Consider the following 25,991-nt stretch of genomic DNA (forward strand, 5'->3'; position numbering starts at 1 on the left):
ATATTTCTGTAAGTTGTGGTAAATATAATTCCATGAGTTGCAGTCAAAAATATTTCTAAGTTTGAAAGCTACTGTATAATACAGAATAGCAAAGGAGTAGCAAAACATACTATATTATAATCAGTTGTAATTAAGTCAATTTTAAATAGAAATTGTATTAAAAGCTAAACTTTCTTAACATACATAAATATAACTGAAAGTCTAATTAAGTAAATTTTCTAATTATCCAGGTCTCCCTATTCTCTAGTAACTAGGATATGACTGTCTCATAGCCCTCAAAATGTCTTTTTGTGCCTCCCTTTTTCAATTTCACAGGTGAATTTATACTCCCATTGGTAATATCCCTTATCATAGCTAATGAGTCTCAATATTTGGAAGAAGAGGAAATGTTTAATTTGAAAATGTCCAGCCCCTTAAGCACTTATTATAAATACACCCAAAGAAGCATAGATCACCCTCATCTCCTGCATGACGGAAATCAAAAATCAAGCAGATATATTTATATTACTGAAATATTCCCAATATCAATCTCTAAGAGCAGATCGTCTCACTCTCTCCAAGCAGAAACTTGACTGCAAATTCCAGTACAGGAATGATATTAAACTCCAAGCCATCAAGGAAAATCATGTTCTGTTTGGGGGCACTTGCAGCCAACAAAATATTTTTTATTTACCCTGTACCAGGCACCAAGAAGCAATGAACTGCCCCAGAAAACGTCTCACCAAGCCTCTTTATGACTCTCTACTTCCATGACTCCCAATTTTCTGTATTATATTTTTCACATCAGTTAAAAAAGGATAGTCTTCTGTACCTCAGCAAAACCAAAAACAGTTGATTCATGGTAGTTATGTTTTACAAAGGTTGCAAACACTGAATCATTGTTCCTACAAAAAATACAGGGTTAAGTTTCCTACAATCCTCTGGTCACATTTTCATCAACTGATCAATACATATTCTTGCTTTATGTGTATTTCTGCTTAAAGACACCTTGTTTAATATACAACTGATCCTTGAACAACAAAGGAGTTGGGGCGCCTACCCTTGACACAGTTGAAAATTCACATATAATTTACAGGTGGCCCTCCATATACACGGTCCCTCCCTCACCCAATCCGTAGTTCCGCACCTGCGGATTCAACCAACTGCACATTATATAGTACTGCAGTACTAATACTGAAAAAAAATCCCAGTATACAAGTGGACCCACGTGGTTCATATCCCTGTTGTTCAAGGGCCAATTGTATGTTGTTGAGTCATTAACATTATACAGCCAACAGCACTGTAACTCATACCTGAACTAACGTATCTTCTCCATAAGGCATATCACAGCCTGTTTGAGTTTAGGAACACTAGACAGCAGTGCAGCACTACACTTGGGGACCAATTTAAACAGTAAAATCACGCAAAAGACACCTAACAGCACTACACTTGGGGGCCACTTTAAACAGTAAAATCACCTTAAAAAGCAAAATAAGAAGGCAGAGCACCCTAGTTCAACTTCAGCTGGGAACATGCCCCTCCAGTGACAGTTTTTGCCACTCTACCCAAGCTCACATCCATTAATGAATGGCAAAGTACGAGGGATACTGATTTGGGGGTTACAAATAAATTTTACCAAGTAGACAAATGTGCAAATATGGAATCTGGGAATCATGCAAATCAACACTAATTGACAAAGGGAATTTTTTCTTTAATGTATTCCAGGCTAATAAAGTTAAGAAATGATAGAATTCAAATACCATCACTATGCAACTCCTAATGAATTCATGGAACTAGGCAAGGATCATCAATTGCCACTAACATCACAAAAAGAAAAAACAACCTGTGATCTTCTTGATGGAAAAAAAATTGAAACTGAATCTGATCAAATCTCTACATCTCACAACCAATTTACAGGAAAGACAGGGGACAATGCTTTTACTCTTCAATTTTAAGATAACCCATTTTTTAATCTGATGTCCTCAAGGACAGGGATCATAATTTATTCGACTCTGTCTCTCCATTATCTGTTAGAATACATAGCACACAGCAGACATTGGTAAAAAGTTTGTTGAAGAAATGAGTAAATGAATGAATGAACAAATGAACTATGTCTTAGAAGTTTAACAATGTTAATTTATATGATCATCTCTCTTCCAAATAAAGGAGAAAAGAAAAAGGTATGGGCGGGCAGTAAGGCAATTTACAGCTCTGACAGATACTACATACAAGTGGAATAACACCTCACAAATCAAAGGTCATTTACACTGTAATTTCAACTCTCCATGACATAGCTATGACTCAGAAGAAAAAAATCCACTAAAGGAGGTCACAAAATGCATATTCTGTTCATTAAATAAGAGGCCCTAAACTCCATTTTAATTTTAATATAATTCTAACAAGTTTACACTAGAAATCAAACTTAAAATGGAAAATTTGGGATGACTAGTAAAAACATGACAGAGAAGAGGAAGAAAACAATCTTATATACTTCAATAAATTCAGACATCTATGCATAACAGCACACTTTATAACTGATGTTCAGAATGAGAGCCCTGCATCAGCAAGATCTGAATATGTTTAGAAAACACTGAGAAAACAGTACTACCATGTAAAGCTTACCATCTAAAAAAATTTTAACAAGAAAATATTTAAGTATAAATTCATCCTTCTAACTTATCTAACAGGTCATCTCCTAATAATGTCAGATAAATGAGTAAATATCTCAGGAAAGTCAGTAGCTGTTTCATGCATGGTTCTCATAACAAAGTTATATTCTTTCTTCTTAACTACAGTGCTTACTTCCTAATTTATACAAATATATAATTACAAACAACAGTCTAGTATGGGCAAAGGTCACAGATTTAAGACAGTCATTCAAGGGTATTAGCATTTGGAAATTTCAGTTATGAAGCTAATATTGTCAACTCTTATCATAGAAAGGACTTAATAGCATAATTGACAGTAAGTCATAAATAAGCCACTTGACTTCTACAAAACTGTGGAATGAAACGCAACAAAAACAAGCTGAAAGTACAACCACTTCTCCATAGGAAGGATTTCCTTCTGCCCAGTCCAAACCAAAAGAATCCAAAATAACTGCTGTACCCCTGAAGACAAAGACAAAGAATTGATCCAAAGGTACTTTAAGCCCCAATATGAACACCAGACCTAGTGTAAGGTCTAGTTTTTCTTACAAAGATCAGGGCTGCATGATCTTAGCAAGAAAGAATAGTTCCAATGTATATGGAAGACTGCATTCACTGAAAAGTGAGGCTTCCCAAATCACTATCTCTGACAGATCTACAGCTATAAAAATATCATGTTCAGAATTAATGTTATCATCAAGATACTCTGGTGTGCAATCATACCAACAAATTAACAGAAAGTAATTCAATATAGCCAATTTAAATTTTATGAACTGCTTATTACTGGAATTCTCCTACGTTACAGTTCGGAATGCAAAATGGTATAGCTGCTTTAGAAAACAGTTTGACAGTCTGTTATAAAGTTAAACATACACTTGCCATATGACCTAATAATTCCCCTAAAAAATTACCCAAGAGAAATGAAAACTTAGATTCACACACAAAACAAAAACAAAAACTGCACACAAAGGTTTGTGGCAGCTTTACTCATGATCACAAAAACTAGAAACAAATACTTCAACTGGTGGGTGAATGGATAAATATGCTGAAGTACACCCATATAATGGTATATTGCTCAGCAGCAAAAAGAAACTACTGATACACACTACAACTGGATGAATCTCAAACGCATTCTGCAGAGTGGAAGAAGATTCAAAAGGCTATATACCACATGATTCCTATAATTTATATGATATTCATGATTCATTATGCCTATAATTTATATGATATCTGGCAAAAGTAAAGGAATAGAGTAGTGGTTGCTATGGGCTAGACTGGGAGAAGGGGTTGATTACAAAGGGGCAGCATGGGGAAATACTGTAGGGTGATGAGATTGTTTTCTAATTTGATTGTGAGGGGGAATGAATTTTGCTGTGTGAAAATTTAAAAAAAAGAAAAAAGAGAAAAACTTTAATATAAAGAATATCTTACAACAAAATCATATATAACTGAAATGCTCAAAAAATAGAAGATTTCCTCTAACTAAATTTTCTGGCTAGCCCATGAATAAATTTCATTTCAAAAATCTTTCTATAATGTGTTTCTCTACTTTTAAGCCTGAGTAAACAAGTCAGAGGCTTGTGTTTATTATTTTATTTAAATCAAGCCCAATTTGTTTGAAATTTGTCTCATACAACTGTGATGAGGCAAACTAAATTGGTTTGGGATGAGCATGGTGCCTCAGGAGGCATTTAATCAAGGTTCTTCTATGTTAAAATTCTCCCTAATAAAAAAGATGAACTGATTAATCTATTCATTCAACAAATAAGTAATCATTAGAGGCCTATTATGTACCAAACACAGGAAATACAAATGGCAAATAAGACCATCTCAATCCCTGACATCACATAACTTAACAAACAATAACACAAGGTATAATTTGCCCCACAAGAGAATTATAGTGCTTTCAAAGCACATAGCCAGTTCCCCTAACCTAACCATATAAGGTCTAAATTTCCCATTAGGATTTATACCTTAAAGTGCCTGGTATCTTGGTAAACACAAAAACACTTTACCACAGTGCTCACCACTCCATTACCCTTCAGTATTTAAGGATGGAAAGAAAGCAAAGACCATACACACAGAACACTATCCTTGCAGCAGTACAATAATCACTCCCCTACAAAAGGGTCCTCTTTAGGGAAATACCAGAATATGCAGATTTACTTCTATTATCTTTCCAGCAAACATTTTTCTCTATTTTTCTGTTAAAGAATACTATAAGTATGAACTTCTCTGGCTGAGGAATATTATTTAAGGGCGGGGGGGGGGGGGGGGGAGACAGGGAAGTAATAAAGAAAAGAAAAAGAGAAAAAGAAACAGACAGCATGGGGGGAAAAAAGAAGCCAGAGTAGGTATAAAGATTTTTGCAGTGAACTCTTAAAAACAAATTAAGGAAGTTTAAGGAAACTAAAACAGAGGCACTGCAACCACACCCCTTCTTTCTTCTGTTATGAAAAAGGAAGCCAAGATATGTAAAAAGAAGGCTGCCTGCAGGTGTTGTGGCATGAAGTTACCATGTACAGAGGTAAAATTATATAACCCCAAGGACTAAAGAGAGTGTGATGAATACTCAGCTATGCCAAAGTTACCCAAAATATTTTCTATCTCAAGCATCCTAATTATACAATGCTTCTGGGACCACAGTGGGCCCCACAAGACTTAGTGTCAGAAAAACAGAAAAGCTTTCAACAACTGCTAAAGAAATAAATACAGATTAAAATAAAGCGCCTTTTGGTATATACATATTTACAAAAGTAAAAAGTAAAAGAAATTTACCAGGATCTTACTCAAACTCCATCTCAGAGGAGTAAGACGCTGAGTAGTTTCTATCAAGAAACAAATGGTAGAAGCAAATTAATGCAGTTCCACAGTTCCTTTTCCAAAGTTCTTGCAGTTAAACATTTCAGAGTTCAGAATTTCAGAGCATTTTTGACAGATGATACAATGTGTAAACACCACATACTCTGTAACACCCATAGAGAAAGCTAGAATGGCACAGAGAAGTCTTGGGACAGCACACTATGATTAAACATTTACTACTTCTGCTTTGAAACCTACAAATACGTGAAATAAGGACAAACAGTTCACAACAGGTTTTGTGAAGAAAACCAATTTGTGCCAAACATACGAAAAGAAAATTTTGGTTTTCAGAGCATTTTAGATGTCAGAATTGTTGATAAGGAATTGTGATCCTGTAGAACAGTACCCATTACTCCATTACTAATTATATGTGCAAAATGTACCTGGTAACCTCTTTAGTATGCGCTTTTATTGTAGTACTTTGATAAACTCAAAATAATTCTAAAAGTCTTCCAACAGTTCACACATAGTATGTCCTCTACACTCTAACCACTCAAATTTCTCTACCACAAATTCCCCTTTCTGGGCAGTTTATAGAAATCTAACCCTTGAAATTTACAGAGGAAATGCCAAATCCAATTTTGCCACCATGCAAGAAAAAATGTTCATTGAATGGAATTTAATGGACTGAATTTATAAAATAGCTTGCTCTCATTTCATCACAAGAAAAATGCCATAACTGGTAAGAGTGTTCCTGACCTAGGAAGCAGCAGCAAATGAGTTACCTTGGACCCTGATTTGCCATAAATGATAAGATACAATAATCATAAAACTCTATGTACATTTATATGCATACATTTACTGACTATATACAATATAAACAATATACAGTACTACATGCACAATATACTATAACTGAAGTACTAAACTATTTCCACTGACGGGAAAAACAGAGACAGTACCTCATCAACAATGGCAGAAAAGAGAATAAAGTGTGTAGCAGTATAGTTATACTAAATAACCATTAAGGCCCCTTCTGTCCTTATGTTCCATGAAAAATACAACTTAATAATATTGCAAATATGATAAATATAACCTAAAACTAATCAAATTTTGATGACCAACATTCTTACACTAACTTTAAAGATAAGATTGTTTTTATCACTTAGGTTTCTTAAGATTTCTAGGGGCATCTGAATTGGTGCCTTAATTTATTCTTGATAAATTTCCATTTAACAAATTTTCCACAAAACTCCCCTAATTTTGGTGCTTTACTATTCAAAAGCTGCTAATGAACAAGGAATATAGTAACCTCACTAAGGATTCTGAGTATGAAACCCTAAAGAGAAGTCACTTCATTAACCTGGTCCTCTTGCATATAGTTTCTATGCATTTCTGTCTCATCTTCACACCTCCATTCCCGATTAGAAACAGAATTTGAAAGTAAAAGGAGGACATTTTTCAAAAAGAGATAAGAGACGTGTATAAAAGGTGAAATCAGTCATTTTCAACCCTGAAGCACACTGGAATCACCTATAGGAATCCTAAAATATAGATCAATGCCCTGGCCCCAACCCCAGATTCAAATATAAAGTAGCATGGGTAGAACCCCAATATATGTCATTTTTTTAAGCTCCCCAGAAAATGTTAATGTGAAGTCAGGGCTGAGAACCACTGGTCCAAACTGCCTTCTCCACAAACCCTTTTCTCTCATCTACTAGTAAGTGTTAGCACTCCCAACCTTACAGCAAGGACTGAAAGCACGATCTTTAAAATTGCCCAATTTTGTTCTCTCATTTACTCTGTCACAGAAAAAAAGTTACTAATTTTCAGCTGGAAGATTTTTTTTTTAAATGGATATAGTAAGAAAGCCGGATGAACCAAGACATTGGGATTGACATATATATGCTAATATGTATAAAATAGATAACTAATAAGAACCTGCTGTACAGCACAGGGAACTCCACTTCACTGTACAGCAGAAACTAACACAGCATTGTAAAACAACTACACCTCAATTAAAAAAAAAAAAAAAGCGGATATAGTAAAATCTATTTTAGCTTATTTGAAATTCTCATTCCCAGTGCTCAGGATTTTATTTTTCAGTCAGCCTTCAAAAAACAACCTTCATTAGTAGAGCATTTCGATTAACAGTATACAATAAACACACAACACATTCCAATTATCAACTTTCAACAGACTATCAGAAAATACTCAAAAGAATGAGTTTAAAGAGCTGATTACATTTTGATATTTTAACTACAAATATTTTCCGTAACACAAATATGTACAGAAATAATAGCCATAATACGTCCTGACACTCATATGATAGAAAAAGAACTCAGTAAATAATCTACCATTTTTTTAAATAAAAACTGGCATTACAAGATTCCACATCTTTAAGATTTACATTTGGAGGGGGGGAGGGTTCATATTGTTTTCAGATCCCTGGAACAAAAGAAGAAAATAATGTTTTATAAAAATATGTATCTACAAATACCAGCTTCTTTTTCAAATGTCACCAACAACTGATACCTACTGGTTTTACCTCCAAAACAATACCAGGTTATTTTTGCATGCCAAATTAGGATTTTATGAAAAGGCCTTATAGCTACACACACACACACACACACACACACACACACACACACACACACACACACACACATATATACATGTACCGTAAGACTACTGGAATACCAGGAATTTTCTCTCCCTATAAAATTACCTACTATATTTGCCTGCCATTTGAAAGTATTCATTGCTAGAATATAAAAAAAGTATTTTACAGAAATAGAAAATAAACATAACACAGACTGGGTGTAAGGGAAAAAATTTTTTCACTTCCCTTTTTACTAAAGGAAACTCTGACTATAACTTTGACTCCAATATATCATACTCTGATACCGTGCCAAGTATACCACCTGAAGTCAAAACCAAACAAGTTAAAAAAAAATAGATAACACAATAACTACAAAAATTCAGAAGTCTACTACTTTCATAAAATATACTTGTATCAAATGGTATTATATGGCCAATTTCAACTTAAAATTTTAAGATATATAATTTTTAGTAAGTCCAATTTTAAAAATAAAGACTATCACAAAGTATCAATGCATTCACGGCATATTCTATTCAAGGTAATATACAATGAAAGCAGAATTATATGTTAAATTCTAGGTTGGTAGAAAACATCCCATCACAGAATTTTATTTTCTTCCCTCAAAAAAAAAAAAAAACAATATTTTTTTCCCATGGTAAAAATAATGCATAATCATAGCTGAAAATCCAAACAATACAGAGAAATATAAAAAGTATAAAAATCATCCCAAATCTATCTATAAATATCTGTCATTAATGTAAATATCCTTCCAGGGGATGGATAGATTTACTCTGTATGTTTGGAACAACACTGCAACAATGAGAATTACAACAATTAATTCTGTATATTAATTATGTATTTATACATATATTATCTCCATATATGTCCCCATACACACACACACTATTTTCTTTTACATATACTGAAAACAAAGAAATCTTTAAGATAACTTTCTTGAAAATAAAAATATATGAACTGTTCCAAGCACTCATTCAGCTTCTGCATTCTCATTTCAGCAGGCCAGGTTTGAGGTTACTTTGCATGGGTGCACGCGCCTGTGCACACTGTTTTTGTCAACTGCTTGAGAGAAGATTAAAAGATTTGTCTCTTTGCCTGTTTTACTCAAACACATGCAAGCGCATGCGCGCACACACACACCCAACTCTGGTTACAATTTTCCAAACCCTGAGAACACAGATATCTGTACTAAAGGTACTTGGCCGAGTGCTTTACATAACTAGCCCATGGTCCTGAGCAAAACTGCAAAGTAGACAAATCTTTTCATGGCCTCCCACTTTTTGGTCAGAAAGAGCACCACACTATCAATGAGGAAAGGAGAGTTCTACCAACCAGGTGTGTGACTTAAGCATTTCACTCAATCTTCCCACAATTCATTTCAATTCTAAAAGTCTGTGATTCTCCCCTACTCCTATTCCCCCACAATTTTTTTTTCTTTGCTGTATTCAGAATATGTAACACCCATCATTCCCTCCTACCTCAATGAGATTCTCTGATTCAAAATAAACTATGTCTCTGACTGATAAATTCCCATTTCCTCAAGGCATCTATTACCCTTCAGGTGTGACAAAAAAATCTGATGAGATCAAAGACGTGGACAAGTTTTGTCCAGGAAAGAGGACAGCAACACAGAAAAAAAAATTTTAATAAGTTTACAGGTACAAATTTTTAAAGTTAAAATAGCTTTATGAGTTCCATGAAAAAAAGCATAATCTTTAACTGATTTTATCAACTCAAAGTTAGTCAATAAGAAAACTAGCAGGGTTTTCAGCTCCTAAAATATTCATACCTGAGCATATTTAAGACAGTCACACAGAAGCAGCTTTCTAATCTTTCATCTGCTACATTTGTACAACATTTTAAAGTTCAAAGTGCATTTATATGCATTATTTATTTTCATCCTTAAAACAAGTAGATGTGGTGGTCACTACTGATTGCCTCTCTAACATCCATTCCCCTCATATCCTCCCTCCACCATGTAACTCAGGGAAATGTGACCCCATCCCCAATTGCAGGGGATATATCCTGACTAGTAGAAACTAAGATAACCCTGTCCCCCTTGCCATAACTGGTTTGAAAAGTGTTCGTGACCTAATTATGGTCAATAAAAATGAAGGGTAGTGTGCTGGTAGGCTTGTGCAAAAGATGTCCTGGCCAGTGCACCAGGATCTTGCTACCAATCTGAGGATGAACCCAACACACAGGGGAAAACAGAGCCAAGTAAATTACACAGACGCTAACCAAAGCTCTGAAAAACTAGCCCCTACTTTCACACTTCAGTGTTCCATTTCAGGAGCTACTGCATTTCAGGCGTTGTAATGTGGTGACACCAAGATAAATAGTATACCCCATCTACCTTTTCTTCTCCAACCTCGACCTCCTTTTCCTACAACTGTTAAGTTCTCCTTTCCACTTGGGCTGAGCTAGACAAGAAAAGTAAGTAGTTACTGTAAGCTGTTAGACCAGCAAGCTTTGTACCAAGCTCAACTGCTCCTGGTATACATCAAGGGTATGGCATTTCCTCTTCCAAAGGACAATTTCCTCTACCAATTTACTCCTGCAGTCCCTACTCAGATTGAGGAGATGGTGGAATTACAAGAAGGCTCTCTCCAACCCTGATGCTATATAAAAGCTGAAAGATAACACATGAAATCAGATGAGGGAGCATATCAGGAAACGTGTGTGAACCGTGTGACTTGATAATTAAACAATTCACTCAAGTATGAATGACTATATGTTCAGGAATACCAGTACTTCTCTCTTTTTTAAAAGAGGATGCTGTTAAATAAATCTCTATGAGAGAGTATAAACTAGGTGTTATTTTAGAAGTAGATACCTCCTTAATATATTATTAACCAACAGTTCATAACGTAGTTAAAAAGGGGAATCATAAAAGAATCTACATACCCTAGACATTTTAATGCAACTAAAACACAAAAATATACAACCACAAGACAGTCTTTAAATGTAGGGCCAAGGCCTTTCCTTCAAGCATGAGTCTATGGACTGTAGTTCTATTTTATCCTTCTTACAAAACCCACACTCATAGGACATCACCTGTGATTTCCAGTTTCTGTTTCTTAAATATGGAAAGACATCTCACAAACACTTAAAAGCAATTTTACTGCAGAATCTTTTCACAAAACCTAAAAGTTATAGCATTTTTTTCCCTAATCATTTAAAGTTATTTCACCTACACCTATTTTAACTGTAATTGACTTCAGTTACTCACCTGTTTTCAAAGCAGCCACTGCCTCTCATACAAACACCTTTTTGCCTTCACAGTTCACTGAATAATATTTCATTAAACTATGTAATTACAACAACAAGTACAACTGCCATTAACAATTTGTTGGGTACAGAGACAAATATTCTTGGTATACAAGGTACACAAAAAATGGTGGGAATAAAAGTTCAAGAACAAACTAGGGGCTAGTCTCTGCCATTTAACATAGCATGGACATCCAGTAGTGAATGAATGAAGAGTATAACTTAATCTTCTCAGTCGGTTAAAGAGAGGTGAGTTCAGAGATTCTCCTGTAATAAGCTATCCCCAAAAGTCTTTGCTCATTCTACACATTAGTCAACGCTCTGACAACTCATATACATCAGCAACTTCTAAATTTAACAGAAGACTGGCACAGTGCCTACTATGTGCCAGGCATCACCTTAAGACGCTTTATATGAATTTTCTCAATCTTGATGAAGAATGTAATGGCAGAGGAACCCTCTCCCCTACACTTTTTTTTCTCAACGTAGCTATCAGCTAAGGAAAGTAGTTCAACACAAAATCAGCTAAATATATGTAATATATTTGAATACAGTTAAGATCTGACATTACCTCACTGAAAAAAAAAATTAGAAATTTGTTTTTAAGAAAAAGAGTATATATGTATCATGAGATTTTACCTAATTACAGTAAAAGCTATAAAAATGTGGATGTGATATAGTCATATGGATATAACTTAGCTATAGATTTTCATTAAAATAAATTATAACTATGTGATATGTCATTAGCAAAGAAAATGATCAAAATGTGTGTCTTATCTACCAAATCATGAACACTTCAACTTCACTGTTAAGAATTCTTCCTCAGAAGATGATTGGCACGGAGTAGAAGGAGAGAATATAACCAGTCATGCAATATAGTTTAAGAACAAATCACTATGCACTTTCCTTAGGTCCCATTATAGAAGGAAACCCAAACATTTATAGTTCCTAAATCTCAACTTTGAGAAGGGAGCTGGGAAAAAAACATGGCTAACAGCAGTCTCCACTATGTCTCTAAAACTTACCTGTCCCCGCTTACCTGTCTCATTCCATGTTTTCTGACTAGTTCAGAGACTCTCCAAAGTCACTTCACATTAACAGACAATACACACTTGATTTCTACACATTAACAATCTCGTGTATGGTTCTTTCCTACAGATCAGCACAAAAATGATACTCTGAGGTACCTTAAGTTACTAGAACCATATCCTCTGCTCCTAGAGACTCTACAATTAGAGAACTACAGATATTCAAAACCACCGTTTCCAAAGAAATTACATCTTAGAGAACAAACACCCAAACACATATTAACAACACCAATCAATACCACTAAGTGCCAACTGCATGAGAAAAGACAAAAGGGAAGAAGTTGGAAGATTAGAGAAGATATCATTGGTCTACAAAAGATGAAGTCAGGAAGAAAAAGGAAAAAAAAAGATTTAAATATGCACTCTGCTGCTTCCAAGATATATCTTAAACAGGTTGCTTAAATTCTAGAAGACTATTTCCTGCTGTCAAAAGCACGGGTTACCCCACCTAACTCACAGAGTTGTCTTAACAGTATCATTTATGATCTGTAGACAAAATGGGCACTTAATAAATTGCAATAGGTATTATTATTGGGAGGTTCAAGATACAAGTTTAGTTATAATGTAAGTCATTATTGAAAACTAAGAGGGGAATAGTTAGTAAAAACTATCAAACAATATCCCCTTAACATGACTAGATGACCGATTACACACTGGTGTCGTAAGGGTGATATTTTTCTAAGCACTCCTTCGATAATGATTAAGTTTGGGGTTAAATTTTTTTAGAGTTGTCAATATTTAAGATGACTAAAAACCTTGTACACATTTATCCAAAATTATGGAAGTTTCTCATGTCATCTTATTGGTATAGTCAATTCTCTTCCTATGTAGATTCCTCATATTTCACTTTATCCATAGCAAATCTCACCATAAAACATATTAACAATAATATATAACTACCCAATAACTTTTTTTGTTATTTATTATTTCAGCATTCCCTCTATTTAGTCTGATACATCCTTTTGGGAAGCCCTTTGAAACTAAACAATGACTTGTTTCATTCTGAAAAAATCTGAACCAATAAACCACACCAGAATGATGGTCTACTCCCAGCATGAAGGGGATTACAGAGGGGACCCAGAGAAGAAAATGGAAAGATTCCCATTTCTTCCCAAGTCACATGTTTAAAATCTAGATTTATTTCATATAAAACCAACTACCAGATTACCACATACTCATATCAAAATGCAAGCAAAGAAACATGCCAAAACCATGTAGGAACTGTTTTAGATTATATACTCTTCTGCTTTCCTCCACTAGCATGAATGATAACAAGTTGACTATTATGTTACAATTTGTTTCCTTTAAACTTACTAGCTTTATTTGCCTACCTACTGGTTATCAGCATAGAATCTATACACTTGGACCTTCATACTTCAAACTGACTCATGTTTAAATACAAGGCATTCTAGGTGTCCATGGACTGATCTCCACCTAATTTTACAGCTTCATTTCCCACAAAGACCTCCTGGCACAGCAGTCTTAGGTCCAGCTCAACAGGCCACATGATACCAAACCAGCATGCCTGTGCTCAACTGCTCCCTTCACCCTACACCCCCCCACCCCCCATCCCCCCCCACTCCCACTCCCCACCCCCCCACAGCACACACAGACCCATTCTGACCATTAAAATATTTTAAGGCACAAATGGAGTGTTACCAGCTCTAAACTTGTTTGTAATTCCCCAATCAAAAATTAGTATCACACACACACATACATACCCACACACACACCCACCATGCTTCCATACATCTCTAATAAACCCCACAGGAGTCCTGTGTTACAATTATTTCTGTGCATGTCTGCTTCTCCCTTAAAGGCAGATACTGGGTCTTAGTTCTGTTCATGTTTCTACATACACTTCCACCCTCAACACATAGTAAAAGTCCCCTGCACAAAGTAAAGATTCAGGTTGAACTAAACTATTCCTTTGCCCTAATCCTAGTTCTTTCATTTGAATGAATAAACGAGTTTCTTGTGAAGACTTTGTTAATAGTTAATCCTTGCAAATCTAACAATGAAAATGTCAACAATTATATAATGCATTAATTTTTAAGTTGATGAATGGCAAAAGAGGTCAATGAGCACAATAAACCATAAGATAATCATTTTCCAAGATTCTCCCAAAAGTCTCATACACATCAACATTAAAATTAACCATTCTGTCCCCCATTCTAATAAGAACTACTTATATCCAGAAATGCAAGCACCCTGAATGCAAGTGTCTATACACTCTGCTACGAATCTATACCAAAGCCATGCAATTTATTACACCTTTCTTCCAATTCCCATAAATATAATTTTCATATTTTGTGCAACTATGAAAGCTAATGTATACAAAATATGAAAATAATTTATCTTAGCACAGAACACAGAGCAAAGTTTGAGAATAATTATAAAATACACTAAGTACATCCCTCCACTCCCCTCTGCCAAAAAAGTTATTAAGAATGTCACAAACCCGATCTGATATTTGGTAGGAAAGGTTTCTTAAACTGGCCTCACATCCTATAACTTTTGTGATATTTTTCTTTCGCAATCTGCTTATTTATAGGGAAAGCAAATATTCTTCAAAAATATATACATGGCTTTACTAATTAGATATTTTTAATTTTAAAAAGTATTCCAACTCAGATATAGTTTAATCTCTTTCACTATCTGTGGGAAAATGTCATTCCTATCACAAGAAATAATTGCAAACGGAAAAGAAATAAGTGCTGACTTCTTTTCTTAACTTATTAAAAATCAGTAGGTTTTTAATTGTCCAATTAAAGTCGATGTTCTAAAACCAAAGGTTAAAAAAGGGTCACTTGCTGACCAGCCTTGGTACTCATTACAACAGTTAAAACTAATTCGCACAAAGTAGCAACAGTAGCCATCTCCCACACACACTCCCTCCCACCCATTAACTTTTCCTCCTTCCCTGGGAGAACTGGAATGATTGTAACACAGGCCTCACTACCCCCACCCCAGGAGCAAACACACATCTCCATCACCACCCCGCAGAAAAGAAGCGTGGGGGCTGTGGACCATGAGAGCCGACGCTTCTGTGTGTCACTTCCCCTTGCAAGTGGGATAAACAAACAAACCAGCACCCTAACAGTAACCATCAGAGTAATTTTGTTCCCCCGACTAATGCCCGGGGTAACTTTTGAGCTAAATCAAAAGCTCTATCAAATAGGGAAAGCCCTGCCCCCCCTTAAAACAAACACCCCATCGGGAAGTTTCTCCCCGAAACGAATGCTGGCCCCTGACACCTCCTCCAGCCGACCGATGGCTCCCTCCCTCCTGCCTAAAATCCCCGCTCCGAAGGGAATTGTCTGGACACAATCGAGCCGCGCCGGCGGCTGCACTCCCGACCTCCCAACCCTCCCCACGAAACCCTCCGCCTTTGCCCAGCTCGCCCGCCTCCCCGCCGTCCCCACTCGCGCCGCACCACTCGGGCAACTTCTGCGGCCAGCCCAGCCCGCCGCCCGCGGCCCCCTCCCTGCCCAGCGAGCCCGCGGCGCCCTCGCCCCCCGGCCGCGGCCCCCTCCAGCCCGCGCCTCCGCGCCGCCCGCCCGCGTCCTCGCCCACCCCTCCCCGGGGCCCCCCGCCGGCGGCGCCGCCCCCGCCGCACCCCACCCCACCCAGCCCGGGACCCCAGCCCGCCCAGCCCCACCCGGGCAGGAGGGAGCCGCGGCCGCGCCGAGGCTGCCGCCGGGCCGGGGCCACCCGGCCAGGCGCCAACGCGAAGGGGGCTTTACCTCAGAGGCGCGGCCGCGAGCGGCGGGTCGGTGCCGGGCGCGGGCGGCGCCCCGCGGTCCGTCAGTCAGCGTCGGCTGGGGCACAGGCGGCGGCACATCACACCCGCCGGCTGCCGGAGGAGAAAAGCGAGCCACGCAGGGAGGGAGCGAGAGAGGTAGGGGGGAAGGAACGAGCGAGAGAGGTAACGCAGCTCGGCTCGGAGTCTCTCTCCGCGCTACTGCTGGTGCGTCCTACCGCCGCCTCTGGCCGGAGAGTCGCCGCCCGGGCCGCTGCTGTCGCCACCGATGCAGCCGGGAATGAATGCACAGCGGCGCCTCGCTTATCCGGAGGTCAAACATCCTTCTGCCTCGGGCATCCGGATCGGCGCCGGACCCGGAAGTGAACGCTGGGAAAAAAATTAAAAAGGAAAGCGTCTCTAGCGGCGGCGGCCCCTCGAGCTGCCCGCATCAGCGAAAATAGCCGAGTAGAGCCGAAGGTTACACAGACTTGCTCGGATTGGTCGGCTCGCCGACCGGAAGAAAGGCAGCACGCTCATTGGCTGGCAAGGCCTATAAAGGAGAAGCCACGCCTCCCTCCCCACCTCCACACCAGCGGTGCGTGTAGCGAGCGTGGAGTAATTGTGGATACGCGGATGTTTCCCTGGCTGAGGCCTTGGTAGGAGAGGTTTGGCGAGGTCTCTGGAGAAAACTGGAAGAAAACGCTCCTATGGTTTAGAGGAGCTACGGAAGGTTCCTCGCTGCTTGAATAAGTAGCCTAAGGGCGCCATTGTGCCAAGTCAGGGTGCCGAGGCTTTCCCGAGTGTGCGGAGCACAGCCCTTCAGCTGCCAAAGAATTTTAGGGCCCGGCCTGAGGGAGTGACATCACTGGGTTGACATTTTCCCCCACTTTCTTCTAATCCCAGTGCTGTAGCACGGATTTAACGGCTTAGATATATAGACTGTGGCTCATGGTTGCATTGTATTTGCTGTCTATAGAGAACTTGGTGAGCTCAGGTAATCCTCTCAACTATATACTGTAGCTATTACCTTGATTTTTCCAGTGAACATCCTAAAGTTTCTAGAGGCCAGATCACTCAAGTCGTCAAATTGTAGACACAAATGGGAACCGATGTTTTCTGATTCTACTGCCCACGTTATTTCTCTTATGATTGGTTACCTGGAATGAAGATATGTTACTGTGGAAGACGTGTATAGAAACCGATCCACCACGAAGGCATAGTAGAGGACTCTGAGACTATCATTTTTTTTTTTTTTAATTGTGTCTAAGGGCCTTTCAGAAGTCAGACATAAAGGTGTGCATGAAGAAAAATCATAGTCTAGTGCTGTTTAAAAATTTTATTTATCAAACATTTTTATATTTTCAATATGCTTGCTGCATCAAGAAAGTCTTGAGTCTTCTCTCTCTCTCTCTGTCTCTCTGTCACTCTGTCACACACACACAGACTTGAAAGGCTCCAGTGAAACAAATGCACTTTAAAATAATTGAGGATTTATCGCATTCTCCCTTTCTACTTTAGCAGACTGATGATAGGGTCGATGTGTAATCTTCAGAGGAGTACTTAGTATGGAAAAGTGCCGTTTTTGTTTTTGTAGTACAACAATGCCTTTTTTTTAACCTCTCTATTCTCATGCTTTCTCAAACTGAAGGTTATGAAGTGACTGGTATCACCTGTCAGAGAAATAGTGGTAGTAAGGACTGCTTCTCTGTTTACCACACTCCATTCTGTTAGAGACTCAAAAGCAACTAAGATTTGTGCATGCTCAGGCTCGGGAATAATTTGCCTAATAAATAACACATCCCCACTTTTCTGATATATCCCAGGACCTGATACTAGAAGAAATGTCTGCAATACAGGGAAACTCTAAATATTGTCATCAATGACCAACGAACTATTTTATACTCACACATTTTATACACACACATACAAACACAGAGTGGAGACAGTGTAGGAATTAAATTAGAGCAGGAAAACTATTCCATTTCCTTCTTTCTCCCAGTTGAAATCTTACTGCTTACCAAAAAAAGAAAAAATGGCCAGCTTTACTTTTCACAAAATGTACCTACCAACCTCTCTCTCAAGCAAAGCATTTGTAGGACATGAAAAGAAAGCATTTGTCAAAAGAGAAATGTAATAAATGCAAATTCCCAGAGTACCATTAAAGATTATGAACACTAACACAGATTTGTGTTATAATCATTTTATCCTCCACCCCTCATTCATACTATTAAAATACTCTCCTAAGCCAAACTTCTTTGCACAGATTGGTCAAGAAATACCCTAAAAATACAAATAAGCACCAAAGGTGAATCTACACTCAACTACATGCAGATATTTCCCAACTAACAATGTAACAACAAACATTTGCTCAAACTCTGATTTATATGATTCTATCTGATTCTGACAACAACCTATGAAGTAATATAGCAGCCATTATTATTTTTTCCCTGTTAGGAAAGAGGAAGGTTGTTCTCAAAGTGGTGAATTGACTTTGCCCAAGATGATATAAGTGGTAACCTGTTAAATGTAAAATATAAAATTATGAGATTAAAATCTTTACCAAAACTTTTCAAAATAAAAACAGGAAAGCTTCATTTACCTGCAGGACAGATGTAATTAAGGAAAACTAAATGGCCTTATAACTGGAAGTTATGTGATAAATAACTAGTAGGGAGTAATGTACAGCATGACTAATACAATTAACACTTCTGTATGCTATATATGAAAGTTGTTAAGAGAGTAAATCCTCTAATAAGAAAAAAATATCAAATAGTACACTTTAAATATATGCAGTTTATTATGTCAATTATATCTCAATAAAAGTTCTTAAAAAAAAGAGAGTAAATCCTGAGTTCTCATCTCAAGGAAAAAGTTTTTCTCTTTTTCTTTTATTTTGTATCTATATGAGATGATGGATGTTCACTTATTATCATAATCATTGCATGATGTATATATGTCAAATTATTATTCTGTACACCTTAATCTTATACAGTGCTCTATGTCAATTATATAATAATAAAACTGGAAGAGAAAAAAATTTTTAAGATATGTGCCCTTAAAAAAAGTTTATTTTTTTAAACATTTAAAAAAATAATAAGAGGAAAAGACGAAGTAAGTGGTCAAGTGGAAACAGGAAGAATGCAAAATGAGACACTGTAACAGTAGCCAGAGCCTGGGAGCAAAGCAGCATATTTTACTCAGACTAGGAAAATAACCTCTTCCCCAGTCAAGCTTGCAGTCAAGGGAGGCAAAGGAAGGATTCTGGGAGAAAGCCAGTCACAGACAGCAGCTAGGTCAGGTTTGGGGAAACCTGTCACTTCTCAACCTTTCCTTCAGATTGTTACTTGAGTAAAGCCAGAAAGGGTCAAGACACTAGGTTATACATCCCAGGAAGGAAAATTATGAGCATTCTGTAGTTGGCAAAAATGAAAGTGTAAGAATCACAGAACTTTTCTGAGATGATTTATTGTATTTTACAATCATAATATGCAGTATTGTATTTTATAATCACATCTTTAAGACTCCTTGTCTTAGCTCAGGCTGACATAAAATATGATAGACTGGGTGGCTTAAATAACAGAAATTTATTTTCTCACAATTCTGGAGGCTAGAAGTCTGAGATCAGGGTACTAGCATGGTCAGATCCTTGTGTGAGCTTTCTTCCTGGCTTTCTGATGGCCTGCCGCCTTCTCATTGTGTACTCATATGAACTTCCCTCCAAGCATGTGATCTCTCTCTCTTCCCCTTTCTAAAAGGGCACCAATCCCATCATGAGAGCCCCACCCTCATGACCTCATCTAAACCTAATTATCTCCCACAGACCTAATCTTGAAATGCTATCACATTAGGGGTTAGGGTGTTAACATAAATTTTGGGGGGACACAATTCAGTCCATAGCATCCCTCAAAGGAATACTTTCTGTGTAGAGAATATGTCATCTATAAATGAAGGAGAAGCTAAAGGTTAGACAGGATGTAAATAAAGAAAGACAATTTGTAAACAACATAACATCAAGACCTCATAGAGGAAAAGAGGACATCCTTAAGAGAAAGAACTTCAATAAATAAAACCATCAATAGAGAAAAGCTACAAACACCACGAAAAAGTGTAAAAATGTCTTGCCAAAAAAAGTGGTTAAATCTGTAAGTAAGCAATTTAATTTTTGTTTTTTTCCATTAACAGACCTGAATTTTGGCTGCTTATAAGCAAGTTTGGCTATTTGAAAGATGCTGTTTTGTGATAAATGGAAGAGTTAGCTAAAGCTGTGATTTTTTTGGTAATGTCTTCAAGAACAGTTTGAATTCTGCATTGTATATGAATCTAAGGTTTAGAGATGGCCATAATCATTGCTCCGTGTTCCATTTTCTTTCCCCCGGTTTCCTTTTGCTTTCCACTGTTATATTTCCCAATATCTTCCTCAAGAGCCTATCCCAGCTCATGGGCCAAATCTGACCAAGACTGTGTCTCGTCAGCCCCACCCAGAGGAATCAGGCAGTCCAGTGGCTAAAGAAGCAGAGTGCCTAGTAGGAGCTCTGGATTAAAATGTAGCCTTCCAACTGTACCACTCGGCTATCTATTATCCCTTATAATGGTTTCCCAGTCTCTAGCACTGGACTTCTCCTTTGGTTCCCTTTTGTATTGAAACTGTAGCCTTTCCCAGAACTCCATCCAATATGGAGAAGGTATGAACTTGCTTTAGAAAATTGTTCTCTAGTGCAAGTCCTGACTAGACCCTAGGTCACTGACTAGGGTCTGCTCTGAGGCTCAAGCTACTAAACTTCTTCAAATATCACCCACTGATTAGGCTTACTGGATTACTCTATCCTTCTTGTGGATAGTACCACATTGTTGCCAAAGCTCATCTAAGCCATGCCTGAACTTCATGTGCCCTTTGGACAGTGAACAAAGGACTACCTTGATTGGGGTCAGAATCTGTGTCTAATTATGTTTCTTTAGTCTCTGTCATGTTTGGTCATGCTTGGTCTTAACTTCATCCCTCTCTTCACCAAGCAGTACTGCTAAATTCCCGACATATTTTCGTCCTCCCACCTGTTCCTATTGTGCTACTGATGCCATATCTGGCTGAACAAGATCATAAGGTCAACAAAAGTTAAAATTAATGTGGAAGGTTACCTTAGTTAGAACCTCGCTTGTGTTTAGTTCTCATTCTACTTCTCTAATTAGAATTATACCACTTTTCAGTTTCCTTCTATTTTCCTTCCTTGAACAACTTAAGTAGTCAGAACCTCAGTTGGCTCATCTGGAAAATGAATTGGTAATACCTACATCATATAGATGTTAAGAAGATTAAATGCAATGATATCTCCACAGTGTCTAAGATATGGAAAGCACTAAATGTATGTTCAATTGTTAGCTATCATGTGACCACGAGGAACTTGCATTTTCTAATTCAACATGAATGATAATCGGCAGTTGAAAATATCAGGTCCCAAGCTGTTCAATAGCTTTACAGCCAAGAATTACGGAACTGAATTTGTGGTCCAGAGCAAATCAGTATTTAAATTTGCTCCAGGCCCTATTTTTCTTGATTTTACCATGTATACTTGGTCTTTCATGGTATATTGGCTGTCCAGCATCTATTTACCCTATTCTAATGGCACCCAGATTTCTTTTTGATAAATTTTGTCCATCTCACTGTATTCCTTGACCTGGGGCTCTGGCTTCCTGTAGGTGTGGTATGAGGTAGCGGAAGAGTAACAGGGGACACATTGCCTAAACAATGGCAAATGGATGCCCTGTCCTAAATTTGAATCTTGAGCAGAGGGATATGGAATCTAAAAACAGTTGGAATTGCACTCCATCCAAGACCAGCATTCTGACCATACAGTTTCTGCTCTAGGACAGTTGACTATGATCTTACTTCCAGCCTTTGGAGCATTTTAGATTCTGCCCAAACTTGGACCTCCTTTTAATTCTGTTGGACCACACTTATCACCACCCACCTCACACACACACAATGCCTTTCACTCAATTCTGTTTTACTTGCATTACCAGAGTAAGTTTCTATTGTTTGCAACTGAAGAATCCTCACCACTAGGCTTTCATTCCTGGCTCTTGGTTCAGCTCACCACTGTCTCTCCTACTTGTTTTCTTTCTTGTGGCCTGGCTCTGTGTCCACGTGAACACTTGAATTCCAAACTGTACTTCAGTCCTGCTTCACTTCTTTGGCTTTGCCCTAGTATAATCTCTATCTTACTGTTGTTGTGAGTCTCCCTGTCTTCAAGTTTGTAGTCTTCTAATTAACAAAGCTGGCTACACCCTGCCAAAGCTTTGTGTTTCAGTGCAGCTGCCTCCAGTCACCAGGCAGCTCTACCTAAGCATCTGGCTGAAACCTTGCCAATTGCAGACCTAACCCTCTGGACTGTGACTTAATGCTTTGTGTTCTGCGAGCTTGGGTGACTTGATAGTAACTATGAAGAAACTTCAACCAAATGCTAATACTTGCTGCTTTCTAGAACTGTTACTCTGTTACATGTTAGTATGTATTTGTCAATTTATATTCATGACAATGAAAGCCAATGTCATCCTGCATCTCACTGCCTTTCCATATATTAACTCTGCTCTTCTGATCTAGACAGAGATCAGCAAAGAGATATCAAATTGATCTCTTTACAATGGAATAAATTCTGTAGTCTAAAATTACTACAGCTATTTGAGTGCTTGGTGATGGGGTACCTCTTGTTTTTGCAAACTATCTAATCAACTTAATCCTGGTTTTGGAATACAGTACTAAAAAGAATCTAGCTGTGGAGTGTTTGGACTCCAAACCAAAGCTAAGGTCCTCAGCTTCCTCCTACATGCCTTTAACCCAGACATTGATATCTCACTTGAAATTTGTAAGTGGTATAAAAGGCAACAGAGTCATGATCAAGGCTGCAAAAAAGAGAATAGAATCTGGCTTTAGAAATCATTTTCAGATATCAGAAAAACCCAAATGTGATTGTTATAATAAATGTTAATTTTTACTTAACTCAATAGACTAAAACAAAGAAATATTGTCCAAAGAAATAAAAATAATTATCTGGCAGATATTGGGATGATGATTGGTAAATAGAGGGAAACAATGATGATTTTATCCTGTACATGTAAAATGAATTTTTAAAAGATTATAATTCCAAGTGACTTTAAAATATAGTAATTTGACTGCATATCCCTCATAAGTTTTATCCATAAGGGTGGGGGGACAGCCAAAAGGTTTCTTTTCTTTTTTTTTTTTTGTCCTTTCAGTAATCATATTGTTAGTGGTAGTCTTGTTTTTCTGAGTGTTATATGTGTGATGTGGGATAAAGCAAAATGAATAAATATGGTATCTTATTCTACCATCCCTGATGTTAATACAGATGAAAAAAAGAGACCACCAAGTAGACAGCCAATAATCCTGAATTTGATTGGGAAATATCGTCATGAACTCACAGGAATTTTATATAGATATTTCTTAGCTCAGACCACTGAAAAGGCCCAGAAACAAGGCCATTTCAGTTGCAATGAGTACCTTTATCCCCCACACTTTACAAATAACAGAGCCTTAGGAAGAGAGACAAGCAGAAAACAGCACAATATTAGTTTCCTATTGCTGTGTAACAAATTACCACAAACTTCATGGTTTAAAACAACACAGATTTATCATCTTACAGGTCTGGACGTCAGAAGTCCAAAATGGTTCTCACTAAGCTGAAATCTCCTTGTTGGCAGGGCTGTGTTCCTTCTGGAGCCTTTAGGGGCAAATTCATTTCCTTGTGTTTTCCAGGTGCCAGAAGCTTCCTGCATTCCCTGTCTCATGGCCACTTGTCACCTTCAAAGCCAGCATCACATAACACTAAATTCGGCTTCCATCATCACATCTCTGATTCTCTCCTGCCTTCCTCTCTCATTTATAAGAGCTCCGGTGATTGCACTGAGTTCTCTGGGATAATCCAGGATAATCTCCCTGTCTTGAAATCCTTAACTTAATCTTAATGCAAAGCCCCTTTTGCTACGTGAGATAATATACTCATAGGTTCTGGGGATTAAGGTGTGGACATCTTTGGGAGGACAATTATTCTGCCTATCACAGGCACCAAGTCATATAGAAGGATTAGAGTTCATTTAAGGAGGTAGAGCCTAACCCCAGTTGCTGAGAAAAGGACCCACTTATGAATGTCACTGTTAGTATAATTTTATCAGTATTGCCTACAAGACTTACATAATAATAAATGGGATAGAGTGAAATAACAACCACTGAGTGCCTGAATAAAGTGTCAGGCACTTTCTACAAACCATCTCTTTTATTGTAGGTAAGTATCATTTTCTCCTTTTCCAAGATGAGAAAAGTAAGACTCAGAGAGAGTTTAAGCAATGTTCTGATTACTCAGCTAGTGAATGGCAGAGCTAAAATTTCAATACATATATGTCTGACTCCCAAATCCATGTATCTGTGCTACTTTTCATGATGTAACAGGAGAGGTAAATAAGGAGACCCTAGCACATACTGTCAGACTGAGGGGTTACCTACTACACTGCTGCTCCTCTAGATTGAACCTGTTTAGGCAAAGGAAGAAAGAAGGAGGAGGGAAGGAAGAAGGGATAGAGAAGAAAGAAAGAGGGGAAAGGTGGATCCTAAATTAGGGATTTACACCAAGCTGAACCAGAGCAACTCTAAGCATGCATATGAAAGAGGGATGGAAAAGGAGGGGCTGAAAGGAAACTTTCTAAGCACAGCTTCAAGGATTTTAGCACTCACCAAAAACAGCACCAGTCAGAGAATAGTCAAATACATCTTAATTCTTATTCCAAATGTCAAGTCCCAATGTATGAGAGGATCTTTAAACCAAAGAACCAATATTTACTTGCATACAATTGGCTTCATTTCATATCTTTTCAGCCACTTAAGTACACAAATAGTTATTAACAATTATTTTTAGTAAACATTCTCCAACTGTTAACTGCTAACAATTCGTCGTCGCAGGCATTCTTTTCAACTAGTTTATCCTTGGGGACTCAATAGGAAATTACATTGTTTGAAATTAGATAGTGTCTGTTCTAACATGTCCTGATTAGGCTTAGCTTTGATAAGAGTATGTCCATCTAATTAATAGGTCTGCCATTAATTATTAGCAAGAGAGACGTGCATTTGAGAGGATAACTTTAAGCCTCTTGTTGAGTGATACCAAAAATTTATCTTAAAAAATATTTTTGGAGGATTTGCTAAAAAATGTGCAGTCCAATTTCTACAGATACTCTCAAATTTATCACTGGATTCAGTCAGGTATATCTGGCCCACGTTATTTTGGGTCTCTTCCACTGCCCTAAAAAACACACCTTCATAGACCTGCTTTACCAAACTCTTCCTTTCTGTTATGACATTGCTTTCATTGAGGGACATTACAAGAAACCACCCTATGAAACTCATTATAGTAATTACTGTAGGAATATTTTAAGGATGATATTTACTATATCATATTATGAGGGTCAGTCAAAAATTATCCGCACTCCAGTTATATTAAAACTTCTGCTGGCTGCACTGTGTTATCAGCGATTTCTGTTCAAGGCTACTGTCTCCCCAGTCACTGCTGTGTAGGTGTGAACGTGTTGCACGGGTTCATTTGTAACTGCAGTTGGAGTAGAAATGGATGCCCACTTGTGATTTGCACGAAAGGAGAGGCAGCATGCAGTGATTCATTTTTTGTGGTCTGAGGGTGTGCACATCCACACACTTCTGCACACACTGTCAACATTCTGCAAAAACTTCATTTTGAGGTGTTGAGGCATCCTCCCTATAGTCCAGATCTTGCTCCATCGGACTTTCACCTGTATGGTGAAAGCGGCCCTTGAAAGCAGCC

General features: G+C 37.9%; 1 protein-coding gene across 15 annotated transcripts in view; it reads right to left on the minus strand.

Moving 5' to 3' along the window:
* The window catches only part of CSNK1G3 (casein kinase 1 gamma 3), a 116,224-nt gene extending 99,634 nt beyond the window's left edge, over positions 1-16,590 (minus strand). For all 15 annotated transcript variants that reach the window (XM_057736536.1, XM_057736517.1, XM_057736474.1 and 12 more), the window contains exon 1: positions 16,154-16,590. The gene's annotated coding sequence lies outside the window, so the exon portion shown is untranslated. The remainder of the gene's footprint in view (positions 1-16,153) is intronic.
* Positions 16,591-25,991: the final 9,401 nt, after the last annotated feature.

Source organism: Hippopotamus amphibius, chromosome 1 (assembly GCF_030028045.1).
Source record: "Hippopotamus amphibius kiboko isolate mHipAmp2 chromosome 1, mHipAmp2.hap2, whole genome shotgun sequence".
NCBI classification, from domain to species: domain Eukaryota; kingdom Metazoa; phylum Chordata; class Mammalia; order Artiodactyla; family Hippopotamidae; genus Hippopotamus; species Hippopotamus amphibius.